The following is a 14,000-nucleotide window of genomic DNA, read 5'->3' on the forward strand; positions in this document are numbered from 1 at the left end:
GAAAAGTAAACAATAAAAAGGGAACTGAGTAACGAAAATAATGTTAGGCTTGGTTCTCTACGGTCTTGATGTAAGTCCCTGTATTTAAGGGATGTAATGGGTGCAATAAAAATAACGTTATTTGAAAACAAAGGTGAGAAAAGGAAGGATGTTGAGGAAGAGGGGTGTGCGGAGGACTGGGAGTAAAAAGGGTGTAGAGGAAATTGCGCAGAAGCCGTGGACTAACGTCGTGCTAAAAAGACAAGTAAACGAACAGCCACGAAAAGGAGTCCATTACATTTAAACAAAGAGAAAAGAAGTCAAGCTATGGCTAACCTGTGGAAGCTGTTTCCTGGATTTACACGTGGAGTATACAAAGGAGCTAGTCCTTCTCAGACCCGGGGTGAGATCATTATTTTCCACCCAAAGCATTTTCCAGAGTATTATTTTTGATATATCATTCTTTTTTGGACTATTTTTCCTTTGTTTTGTGGATTTTTGAGCCCAAACTTTCGGGGCAGGAAGTGAGCGGGGCAAGGACAGACTTTTTTTTGGTTTAAAAAAAGACTCTTTAACGCGGGAAGTTTTCTGGGGAATTGTGGTTTTCGTTAGAGGGTTGTTTGGGAGTTGCTTCAAATTCATAAAGTCTCAGTTTTGAACAGTATTTTGTTTTTTTTTTGTTTTTTTTTACTATTGAGACGTCTGCTGTCGCGGACATTAAAGAGCACGTCACTGAAAGAAAGGGTTTTTTTTGGTTATAAAAATTTTATGGTTGGGATATTAGTTTGTTAAAAGAACAGGAGAGATTAAACAGATATTTTCAAATTACTGAAAGTCTAATCTAAGGGTTCACAAAAACTATCATGTTCCAATAATGAGTCCCCCTTTTTGATGTAATGCGTTGACTGACAGAGGCTGAGCGTTACAAGCTTTTGCAGGAATAATCCTGCTTAATTGTCACTTCTGGGCCTCGATACATGTGTGTCAGAGTCTGTGTCTGCCTCGAACCCCCTCTTCTGCCTGTATGTTGATGTTTTGGTTATTTCAGGATGTTTGTGGGCGGAAAGTAAGCGTGGTTGATATATCAGCCAATCACATCCCGCCCAGTGCGCAAGTGACTTTGTGAGTGCGGGAAGCTATCCCAAACGCTATGATAGTGGATTTAGCACGGAGGAAGAAAAACACAACCAAAGTGAAACCGAACGCCAAACAGATTACGTTTTTTTCCTAAATGAGACTGAAGTTTGGCTCGACTTTCATTCACTTTTGTGAACTTGGAGAGCAGCATGGGGCAAAGAGTGATTTGGTAGACCAGAGGAGGACTCAGGTTCGCCTGACAAAATTCTGAATCTACACAGCACTGAAATGTCGACGAGTCAGACCTTATGACCTCATCACGTAACCTCAGTGTTGGTACAAATCCCTCAAACCATGTCCCAAAATCTAGTTTACAACCACAGCTGCAAACACAAGCTCTGAAACACGTGTGTATTTGTGTCAAATCTGCCACATAAACCAAAAAGAATCCAACAAACTCCAAACCCCAAAAATCCCCCAGAGTGCCCCTGAGCCTCCTCTCCAAATTAAACTTCATGACCTGTCCTGTTCTGTATTAATCTGCGGTAAATTAGGAGATGAGCTCTCCTGCTGCGCGGCGTGTTCTCCCTCTGAGATCTGGATGATAGCCGTCTAATCCAGGATTACACGTTTCTCAATCTGCAGAGGGGAAGACGTCGCCTGCAGGGCCGCATCTTCGGCATGAAGACCTCCACGCAGGAAGTAAAGTTCTCATTAGAGCTGCAGTTTTTAGTAATCTGGCTGTGTTAAGACCAGAGTAGCAGCATCAGATTAAGTGTTTATGAGTAAAGAGGAGATCGCTTTGAAAGTTTGGATGAGATTGGGTTAAATCTTCCTGCAGGAGCGGTTTAAATGTGCAGAAAACTGCAGTCCTGCAGGGGCAGCAGATGGGATGACGTTTAAAATGAGATGAGGGATCAATCTTCATCCCAATTAAGACAATGTGCTCTTTTTTTTTAAACAAAACACTGAAATCAACCAGATCATGTACGTAGAAGTGCAAACATATCCATATGTTTTATCTGTCTTTTTCTTTCATGACACTTTAGTGCTCCACTTCTCAGCCCAGGGGAGTAACTTTGCAATTTATGAGGAGAAAACTACGCTCTGAGCGCAGATTATCTTCCAACAAAGTGTGTGCTGATAGATAAGAAATGAGTTATTCAGCCACAAACCATTTTGAGCAAGGCTGTAAACATGTTTGTTTTTGCAAACATGGCTTGGTGTGAAGCCGTGTTTTGGACCAGGGTCAGTCACATGCTTCCCACAAGCATCTTCACCCAAAGTTTGGGCTAAAAAAATCAAAACATGTGTAACGCTACGACTAAACACAGCTGTGTTACAGTTTTTGTCTCCAAACAAAGATGACATGCAATCGTTCTCATGCACAGCTCCTCATAATCTTGACGCCAGAATCTTGCATGCCTCACATGGTTTTAGCTTTTCCACACATTCAAACATGAAGTTTTCTGTATTCTAGAGACTCTACCGACTCTAAAAAGTCTGGCAGCGTCCCTTTAGCCTCCCTGTAGTGGTTCCTTTCCTCCTTGACAAAGAAAATCACTAAGATAAATAAAAGTTATGTTTCATTTTGTTTCATTTTGTTGCACAGTTATCTTGGAGGTCAAGGTGACACCTTTTTTCATCAAAGTAAAAAAAAGTTTCAATCATTAATCAACTGAAATATGCAAACATGTGATGAAAAATTAGCAAACAACAAAAGGTGTAAACTTGAAAGCCATTTTCAGAACTAGCACAAAGTATTTTCTGAAAAGTACCAAAACAAAAGCCGTGTTTCCACCAAGCAGTCCGGTTTGGTTCAGTACAGTTTAGCACAGTTTGGTACAGTTAAGCCTGATCCAGTTTGCGTTTCCACAGCAAACTGTACCCTCTCGTGGTAGATGGCGTTTAAGCCGGACGCCGAAAGACGCAGCTGTTAAACAATAGCGAGAAGCCGTAGCAGGGCAACACAGTTTATATTGCTAATAAATCCAATGAAGAAGAAAAACACAACACTTTAAAGCAACGATGGAAGACATCCAGCATTTCGTCCTCTCTGTGATTGGCATGTAGCTCTTTGATACAAAACACAATCAAGCTTTGTTTCAGAGAAGTCTGTGTGCCGCCAGGAGAAATGCAGCCGCTGTCGCACAGTAGGTGACGATTCTTTTGACCAATCAACGGTCTGCAGTGTTGTAGCTCCACCTTCCGTGAGCTGATTGGTTCAGTCTGGCACCCATACGAAAGGGTCCCAAAAAGAGGGACGGCTCGTCTCGGTTATTTGGGGATCTGTCCCGGGATAAGTCAGTGGAAACTCCATAAAATGCGCACCATACTAAGACGAACGCAAACATTCCTAATTAAAGTTACTTTTTATAAAACTGCTAAGCAGCCACTGAATTTTTTATATATGTTAAAGTTGGCTAGTTTTTATTTTACTAATCTTTTACACAAATATTTTAATGTTGAATTCATTCCAAAGTAGGCCTACACACTACACTTTTGTTTGGGGTTTTCTATTGCTTTAACACGAAAAAATAGGCAAAGAATAAAACTTATAAAACTTCAAAAGCTGTGTTATGATTTGGGGCTTCAGACCACATTTCTTTGGTGGAAGAGGGGGAAAAACGTCTCTCTTGATCTTTAAGGTTGCAGAACCCCGCCTTAACCCCTTTCCTGGATTTCACGATTATCAACAAATATTTCACAACAAATAAATATACAATCACTTAACAGGTTTTAAACTGCAAAGTTCACAGTGTAATTTAGAATTTTACCCCTGAAATCAACCCAGGAATGTCGTTACAGTAAATTACCATGATTTATTGTAAAATTTCAGCCAAAAATGTTACTGTATGAGTGAAAACCAAATGTAATGTTTTTTTTAGTAAGAATGCTGTACTGATGTCAGTTGGATCAACTAAACGATGTCAAATTAAGAGCTTTCATTTTCTCATTGAGAGTAATTTATCCACATATTCTGTCAGAAAACCTTTGAATTTGATCCAAAAAGCTTTGTCCTCGCATCATTCATCAAATCATTCTCATTTTTCTCATTCTCATTTGTCAAGCAAATGTGTTTTCTTGACAAAGGTCCATGACCGAAACGTCGATTATTCAAGTTTTTTGTCCCTGGAAGTTGGCCAGTGTGTGGGATTTTTCGTTTTTTTTCTGTTAAATCATTAATTCAACAAATTTTTATTGCCAAATGAACACACAAAAGTACAGAAAATTGGTACCGTTGGGTACCCATATTATTTGCCAGGTACCAGGTATCAGTACAGTATCGTTTCACATGTGAAAGGTCACGATCTCTATGTGCATTAAGATTTTTAAGAACTCATCTGTATAAACCTGACGATGACTCCACACCATGAGGAGATCGTCCTCCAGGATACATTAGATCAGCCTGTGAGACTCAGCTGAGGGAAAATATTCCCAGATTGAGTCTTTTCCTCTGAGAAATAAAGCTGTTCTTGTTCTTCTGCTCTGCTGAAGCTCTACAGGAGGATCCATTCATCCGTTTGATTTCAGTGAAAGTGTAGAAAGTTTAATCCCTGAATCTAAAGAAGCCTGAGACGCAGAAACACGACTGAGATCCAGCAGAGAAGACCTTTAACGTGGGTTTCTGAGGAATAGAGGACCAACAGAGCACCAAGGTGGAACTAAACCTCCTGATGAGGCACAATCCCGCTCCCTGCAGCTTTCCCATGAGTCCCTGCGTGACCATACATAGAGAGCAAACAAGATTTACTGCAACGCATTCCAGCTGACCTACACAGCTCCTTTCCTTCTTCGTCCCTCAGAAAGCAGCGATAAAGAAACAATCGGAGCGACGTCGTTTGTCTTTGTCCTGGTGTTTCTGTGCAGTAGCTCAGCTCGGCTGCTTTCACTTAAAACACCCACTCTGCAGTGAGGTCACGACCTCTAGTTTAAGAGGTCAGGGGGGAGAAGTTCAAGTAACAAGAAGCAGGTTTCATTTCCCCCACGGAGAGCCGGGGATGTCTCTGAGTCATCATGGTGTCTTATCTTCCCCTCCAGTGGTTTGTCTTAGGAAAACACCTCGACTTCGACAGAGTTTATCTTTTCTAGAAGACGAGAAAACATTCTGCTGATCTTCTGACCTTTTTTCTGTCACCATGATCAAAACAAGGCTCATGACACACGAGGGTTTCCACTCATCTTCGTGGCTTTAACCCTTTTACTACAGGTAGTGTTATCAGTGGCACAATTTGACAACCATTTGATCTTGGAAAAACAAAACTGAAACTGTTCCTTAAAGAAGACAAAATAGCTTTCCTGGCAATTTATCTTACTCTTTTTAAGGACAAAACAACAACAAAAGGAAAAGAAACGAGAAGCACTTTGGCTTCGCTCTGCTGACACACGGACAGACGATGAACTCCCTCAAACCAGCTGCTCATTTGACTAAACTCAGAACAGACACATAAGGTGGAAACACCTGTAAGGAACAACATCCCTCTCCCACTCCTCCCTGTGTGACCTCGGAGCAGTCAGGTGGGTCAGGAACGGCGGGGAGCTCTGAGCTCTCGTCTGTGTGGAGGTGGAAATGGAAACCAGACAAAGTAAACAGGCAGCAGCTCTGACATGAAACACCTGTGGCCTCGACAAACAGCGTATCAACAGGACTCTATTACTGCCCGGGCAGGGAGGGTGTGTGCTGACACAGAAATGCTGCTTTTGAGCCATAAGGCAGAAGAGAAAAGGATGATGGGGTGAGGAAAACATAACCAAGTCCTGATTCAGGGTCAGTATTACCTATTGAACTGTTTGAGTTTTGACACACAAACTTAAAGTGCAATGATCCAGCTCATAAAACACAAACATGTTGGTCTCATCGATGATGAACCGGGAGCTCAACAGCGAGGTGAGGAGCAACAAAATCCTACATACACTCCTTTATATGTTGTGAAATTCATGGTATGTCTTTAAGGACTCGTTTGGTCTCACCTCGTTTGAAAACCACCAGGAGTTCATTAAACTAACGTTAGCATTAGCATTAGCTGCCACAGATAGTGGTAGGGCAGAGGGGGTGAACTATTTGACCTGCAGGTGAAAAGATTGAGGACACATTTTTATTTATTTGCCTTTTTGGCTCAATAAGTTCTTAATCTGATGACACAACAATATATTTTCTGTTGATTTTCTAAGAGACAATTCATTCATGTCATTTGTGATACTTTATAAATGTAGCATCTGGTCAGCTGAAACTATGTTTATATATGTTGTTTCTTTGTATATATCTTTAAACAAACAATAGACATCAACTAAAATAACAACACGTTTGGTTTTGCAAATTTTACTATTATGCATCTCATCCTTTTTTTTCTGAGTCACTGATTAATCGTAAATATAATCGTCAGAGTAATCGATTACTAAAATGATCGTTAGTTGCAGCCCTAGTCACAATACGAGAGCACTTTCTTTCTCACTGTAAACTGAATTTTCCCGGTGGTACAATAAATATTCTGAATCTGAATATTGGTTTTAAAGCTCCATGTTACATGTGCTATCACCATCTGGATGTTGCTGCTTTCACAAACAGCACCAACCTCGCCTCAGATGTCAGACACTCTGAGTGACACTGAACATCTGCTGCATCACTCTCAATCCATCACTTCCCACCGTGTGTGAGTGTGTGTGTGATCCTCTCCGTGCCGCAGGACAAACACGACTTCCCGACACACACACACACACACACACACATCAAACGCTGCAGGTTTCAGTTACAGACCACACCGGCTTCATGACAATACCCGACACATGAGGTGAACTGGAAAGCTTTTGTGTCAGCGACTACAAAGAAAACACCTGCTGAGTGTGTCACAAGTACCTGTGTGAGACGGGACATGATAAAACTGTAAACACATGAATAAAACAGCAGTCCCCTCAAGGCTGCAGGGTTCACTACACTCTAAAACTGTTCAGTCATAAGGAAAGACCATTTAGCTCTGCTGTTTGTATTTTAACAGAGAAACTTCAGCCTCAAACATGACACCTGCTTAGCATCAAAATCACAAGTTTTTTAAAGGGTGACATGCTAATATGCTAACATGCTAACAATAAAAAAGAAGTTTAACAAACACAAAATGAATACTATGGCTGCAAAAGCAACAGAATTTTAAAATCATTACTGAAAGCAAGTTAGAAAGCACAACAGTAGCTCATCGCTATGACTACGTTAGCACGCTACAGCCAAAACACACCAGATGTGACTCTGCCTCATTGGATCTGACAGGTTTCAATTCAAGTCAATGGGTTTGTAATGATGCCAGAGCAACAACCAATCAATAGGCCTTAGTTATGTTCATGTTTTTAATTGTGGCCTGATTTTTTATACGCTAAAGGAACTCTTTCAGCCATCTCCAAACTACTGCTGTGTGCTGTAGCAGAGATACAACATGTTGAATGTACTGAAAATGTATCTCTTGTGAAGAAGTTATGAACATTTGTTGGTGTGTTCAGTTATGAAAGTTGATATTCTGCTGGAAAAAGTTTTATCGATTTATGCTAACCCCTAGCATATGAATGGAATTCCTTATATATGTTAGCATCAAGCTAGTGTCAAGTGCTCTATATCGTTTTTGGTAGATTCAGAGCTATATAACATGTTAAATGGATTAAAAATGACTCTCTTACGCAGGACTATTACACTTGTTTGTGTGTTCATCGAAACAAAATGTTATCGATGTATGCTACTTGCTAGCATATATCTTGTCAGAGAGTTATGTATCAGTGGCTCTCAGGGAGATCTCTTGTAGCCCCATTTTTACCTCATGCCTTTATAAAAGTACAAACACAGGAAGTGAGAGGTAAATACACATGATTAAACTGACTTTAAAGTATGATTGAGCTGAAGCTCTCAACTTTAAACAGGAAAGTAAGTCTCTAACTCAGGCTAGCTAGTGTTAGCAAATTACCTTCATAGCTCCAAACAAATAAAAACACATACATTTTATGATACTGTATATCATTGACAGACACTTTAGGCAACTCCAGCAAACAATTTATCTATTTTATCTCTGCCAACACCTTCTACTGTCACTTTCTACTGCTTCTTTCAGTAACAGGAAATGCCCATGCCACCACAGGTCAATGCAAAAGCAATCTGTGCATAGAGCCTGTTTACACAGAGCAGGTCAGTCAGGACAGGAAGTCATGCACCAAAACTTCATGAAAACATCCACTGACTTTCAGAATGAAATACATCGTGTGGACACCAGACTGACACACTGACATAATGAGCAGAGCCAGACCAGGAGTCAACAAGTTTGAGGTTTAACAGCCCAACACGAACCATTAGAGGGTCATGATAAGGGTGGGGATCAAGGGAACTCCTGACTCCAGCTCTTAAACGGTCCTGAACATGCAGCCAGTGTGTGTTAACAGATGTAAGACCACGCAGTCAACATTCAACAGAGAAGAGTTGGATTTCCGGCAACATCCATGTCAACACTCAGTCCTCAAAGTGCTGCAGCAGCAGTCGCTGGTTCAACTCTTGGTTAAGATCATTTGCTGCATGTCTTCTTTCACTCTCTACTCCCTACATTTCCTGTCTCCCTTCAGCTGTCCTCCCCTGTAAAGTCAAAACGCTTGGAGAGAAAATAATGATGTGTCTTAGAGCGCTCATGTTAGCATTGGATAAAAATGAAAAGTTATAAATAACACCTTCCCAGCTATCTGCATGTACTAGCTCGCTTAGGACTGGCTCATTGATAAATTTGGTTTGACTACAGAAGCTGCTACACCGCAAAAAACTGAAATTTTATCAAGTGTTTTTGTCTTATTCTCAGGAGAAAATGTCTTTTTTAGACTTAATCTGAGCCTCATTCACGTACCCAGTCCGGAAATATGTCTTGGTTCAAGTTATTTAAAGGCAAAAATTAGGTCTGAATTGAGTGTAATAAGTTAAAAAAAATCTGCCAATGGAACAAGAAAAAAGTTACTTGTATTAGGACATTATTCCAGTTTCAAGCAAATTTTCCGGCAAATTTTTCTTGTTTCATCGGCGGATTTTTTTTTACTTGTTTCAAGCAATTCAGACCTCATTTTTGTCTTTAAATAACTTGAAACAAGACATTTTTCTGGACTGGTCAGTTGAATGTGGCTCATATCAAGTATAATAAGACAGCTTTACTTAAAATGAGAGAAAAACATTTGATAACATTTAATTTTTCTGCAGTGTAGTATGGCTAAAGGACACATTTTACAACTAAAAACCTGGATCGCTTTATAAAACTACACTAGTTTTGTTTTATCATCTTTTTTTTTTTAAATACAAGTGAATCACTTTTTCTTATCTCACATCGTTAATTTCTCAATTTACACTTCATGGGTTTTATACGTCTCTGTTTACTGGAGAAATTTCTTGATATGTGGCACAAAGTTGTAGGTAAAAAGGTTAGTCTGGATTTCAGGTGCCATCGGTTTTATCAGTTTTGACTGATTCTTTTTGAGCTTGTAGAAAAATTTTGAGTCTCTATGTGAGCAGTAACGTTTTCTTTTTCCACACGGTGTGAGTGAAAAAGCTGTGAGTTATTTAGAATCAGGAGTACGAGGAGCTGAGGAGATGCAGAGGAGGAAGTGAGGATAGTGCTGTGATGGAGTGGGGTGAAGGGGGGTCACGCTGGGCACAGAAAGCCTCGGGGCTGGTGCGGAGGCTCGGGGGGGTACATGCTTAAGTTCTACTGGAAAAGAGTGAATGAGTAGAATAGATTCTATGGAGAACTCTTGCTCAGCGTCTGTACGAGGAGAAAAAGACCACAACTGTGTCAGTGTGTTTATTCAGCGGAGAGTGGCCGGCTCGGCGCTCCGGTCTGTGGGAGCCCCGCTGCCTCCAGCCGGACGCTGAATAAGAGGATTAGCCGAGCCCTGGGAGAGCCAGGACGTCCACTGGCTGTTGGGGTGAGAACCGGGGCCCGTGCCAGAATGTTCCACGACCCCTCCCCCAAAACCCTGCCCCTCTCCTGATGCCAGGGGGGCGAGGGTGTGCAGAGGGTGGGGGGCGTTTGAGTAATACCAGCGACTCAGACTGGAAAGGGTATGGCAGGTTAATCTGTGGACAGTCTGAGCTTTTATTTCTGCCGGGATCGAGCTAATGGCACCGAGCCCCCGTGGCTCTGCCTATCACAGCTCTTCTTCTGCTGGTCATTAAAATATCAACGAAAACTGGGGTCAGCACATCCCCTCTAAATGTTTCGAAAGATGATTTTAGGCTCATTTTATCAACTCCAAATCCATGAAATTTGGTTTCGGTGAAAGAGCTCTTGTTTTGCTACGGATCGACAAGATTACAAGTTAGTTTTATCCATTCTTAGAGTGTTTCGTCCTCCAGCTCCAAGCTCTGCCTGGTGGTAGAAAAAAAAACAGCCAGTGAACACGAGGACGAGCCAGAACAGCTGGCTCATTTTACACTTCAGAGGTCCGACCTCAGGCCTGATCCGTCAGTAGACCGAGAGAGGAAACCTCTGCTGTCAAAACATATCCACTAAAACTACTGTAGAGCTCAGGATGTGTGTGTCTGTCCTGTGTCAAGGGAAGTTTTTCTTTCACTTCTCCTCCTCTTATGGAGTTACACTGTAAAAAAAACAAAACAGGTAGAAATAAAAACTTACTGTCCTGAACACAAGGAAGTAAATCTGACTCTCTGAACCACCGGGTGACTCTGGGTCTGTCCTGCTCTCCAGTTAGCGGACATAAGTTTCCCCACTTTTTCATCCTTTCATCAACCTTTTTTTTTCAACTCTAATAAAAAAAAAACTTGTTAATTTGTTCCTGTCTCCTTTAAAAGACTTGATCCACTGATCAGTGTGCTACAAGCAATGGAACATGAACGCACATTTTCGTCCGCAAATTTTCTAAATAGGGTTCACTTACACCAACAGTGTTTGGGACAGAGTGTTGGAGGCCAAGTTTACACGGAGACTCCCGCAAAGATTCTTCCTTTGCGTTTCCAAAAGCCATCCACGTTTGTATGAGCACGGCATGAAAACGATCTGTTCAAGTCACAGCGATGTAGTGGCCATGCCAGGCCAGTTGTTGGCGATGTGGATATATGTGTATATATATATGCTACTCAGAAATCAGCCATCATTGTTGTGGTTGTTATTTCTTTTTCTGCCGTTTTACTGTGTGAGACAGTTGGCAATCCAACCTTGAGGTGTATTACCGCCCCCAACTGGACTGGAATGGCTTAACTGGAAGTCGTGGCTGCGCGCGCAACCTTCACCTGAAACTGCGAGTGCGCATGTGGTGATGTCAGCATTTCACCCTGAAACGCTCGGCTCCAGGCTGGATGGAGGAGCGTTTTTAAAACTCTCCACTCTGAAGAGCATTTTCAAAAGTTTCCGTTTTTGGACAAAACGCAATAAAAGTTATCAGATTTGACCGTATTTGGCGTCATGTAAACGCGGCCTTAAAATGAGCTAATTTACTCAGTAGATCTGATCCTGTCTATAGTAGCTGATAGGTGAGCTTTCGTGTCTGGTTCTCCTTCCAGTTTCTCAACTTCTCTGGATTTTATGATGGTTATTCAATAGTATTCTGGATTCCTGTGTTGGGTCAAATGTTGGCTAGGTTTTAACCATAGGAAATTTTAAATGTTGTTTTCTCTTAGATTGTGGAGTTGGATTCTTTCTATGTATGTCAGTTCTTGTTCCATTTCAATGTTTAATTTTTTTGTAAAAGCAATTTGTAAACACATTTGTTAAAGTGCCACCAGTAGCTATATCACACTATACAAAATAACAACAAAACAACAAAGCTATTCCTGTAAGATGAGAACAGTGGTTTGCTTTTCAAACCTGCTGCTTCTGAAGCTCTAAAATTTTCAAGCAAAAACTAAAATCCATGCTGTCTTATTTGACTCAATATGAGCCATATTCACCTGAGGATAGTGGTACAGAAAAATGTCTGATTTCAAGATGTTCATTGGCAAAAATGGTGTCTGGATTACTTACACTGCCAAAAAACTAAAATCTCATCAAGTGATTTGAAGTTTGTCTTATTTTTTAGTAGAAAATGTCTTTCTAGACTTAGACATTCACCTGATCAGTCCAGAAAAATGTCTTGTTCCAAGTTATTTAGAGACAAAAATTAGGTCTGAATTGCTTGAAACAAGTTAAAAAAATCTACAAGAGAAAAGTTACTTGCATTAAGACATTATTCTGGTTTCAAGCAAATTTTCTAGCAAATTTTCTTGTTCTGTTGGCAGATTTTTTTTTAATTATTACTATTTGAAACAAGACATTTGTCTGGACTGATCAGTTGAATGTGGCTCATATCAAGTGCAATAGGATTTTTTTTTTACTTAAAATAAGACAAAATTGCTTGATAAGATTTCAGATTTTGCAGTGTAGATTAAAAAAAACCTGTGAGTTGGGAAGATGTTGTTTAGTTTCTTGTATTAAGACAAGATTGTTCTATTTTAAGAAATCTGACAAATAAACTATACTTTGGCCTTTGGCAGATTGTTTGACTTTTTAAAAAAACTATTGTGAAAAAAAATTCTTAATACTTTGAAATTTATCTGTACCTTTCAGGGGAATATGGGTCAAATTCAGTTTCGTGGACACTTTTTTTTAACTGAAATTAAGACACACTCATGCTTAGATTCCAATTTTTGTGGGTAAATATTTTTATTTTTGTATCTGACACATCCTATAGTCACACACCATGATACAGTATTAATCAGATGTATCCCAGAAGCCTTTGCAACTTGCTTTCTTTCTGTATCTTTAGTTAAGAGCTATTTTCTGCCTTTATAAGAAATGCTGAAGAAATGTGATGTTAATTTCCATTTCTAGGTTGGAAACAGTGTTTTGTAGGTTAAAAGACGACTTGGTAAAAATACCGCTGCCAAACTGGCTCTGGATCTGTAGTGAAACAGAGTTTGACCCTTATGAGACTCAGACAGCAGTGATTCATCAAAGAGCTCACATTACATTTACACACAGCAGAACTTCTATAAAAACAGAGAAATCACTGAAAGGACCACCAACAGAAAAATCCAAGCGCCCCGTCACACGGCTCCAGGCGTTACGCTGATAGAAAGTCAGGTCTACCTAAAAGAACCTCCTGACCGCTGCTGGAGAGTCAACACAGGAGAGAACTGGAAAACCAAACTCATCAGCCAAACAGAGGGCCTCAGGGTTGATGCTTCCCTCATCGATCAGCTGCTCTCATCTTTCCCTTTTAACTATAAATGGCAAAGAACAAACGCAGTGGATTACATACAGGCAGAGCCCTAAAAGGAGGACAAAGCATGAAAGAGGCCGAGACACTGGGAGGATTATTTCACATGTGCACGCCTGGAATGAAGGCAGAAAAAAAACAGGCGAGTGAAGCTTCTCTGCTGCTCGAATATATCCCAGATGGGTCACCTGAGGTAGTCTTTGCATCAAAATGTTGAGAAACTTCTCCACAGAGGCAAAAATCAGAGTGAGTCCAAACCACAGACCGTTTAATGAATGGATATAGCTTCTGTGACATCACTCATTTGTTTCTGATGCTGAGATTTGAAGCCAGTCGTCAAATGTAGCCATATTGGAAACTCAACCTAGCTTTGTTCAAGTTAAAATGAGGTACAGAGGTGGGACTTTAGCTTCTTTGTAGATGACTACAGGGTGCCCATCTATTCATGAAGTCAGCCATGCCCTTATATGCGCAAAATTTGTAAGGTTAATAACTCAAAAATTGCCAGTTTATAAAAAAAAGATCACATATTATACACTATGAGCTGATTAAATTTTGCAACCAGCCTCAAGTGGACATTCGAAGAACTGCAGTTTCTAGCACACCTGTATGGGCTTCGTATTGTCAGACTAGGGGCTGCTGCTTGGTCCAAAAATAGAGGTTCACACAAGTTTCATACAAAAAATAAAATAGTGACATACCAAAATTCACTCCAGATTCCTGACAACGTA

General features: G+C 40.5%; 1 protein-coding gene across 4 annotated transcripts in view; it reads right to left on the reverse strand.

Moving 5' to 3' along the window:
* The window catches only part of ptprz1a (protein tyrosine phosphatase receptor type Z1a), a 108,642-nt gene that overhangs the window by 69,127 nt on the left and 25,515 nt on the right, over positions 1–14,000 (reverse strand). The gene's annotated exons all lie outside the window — the stretch shown is intronic.

Source organism: Halichoeres trimaculatus, unplaced genomic scaffold (assembly GCF_033239565.1).
Source record: "Halichoeres trimaculatus isolate MK-OKI-2021-1 unplaced genomic scaffold, fHalTri1.1 fHalTri1_scaffold_10, whole genome shotgun sequence".
In the NCBI taxonomy this organism is placed as follows: domain Eukaryota; kingdom Metazoa; phylum Chordata; class Actinopteri; order Labriformes; family Labridae; genus Halichoeres; species Halichoeres trimaculatus.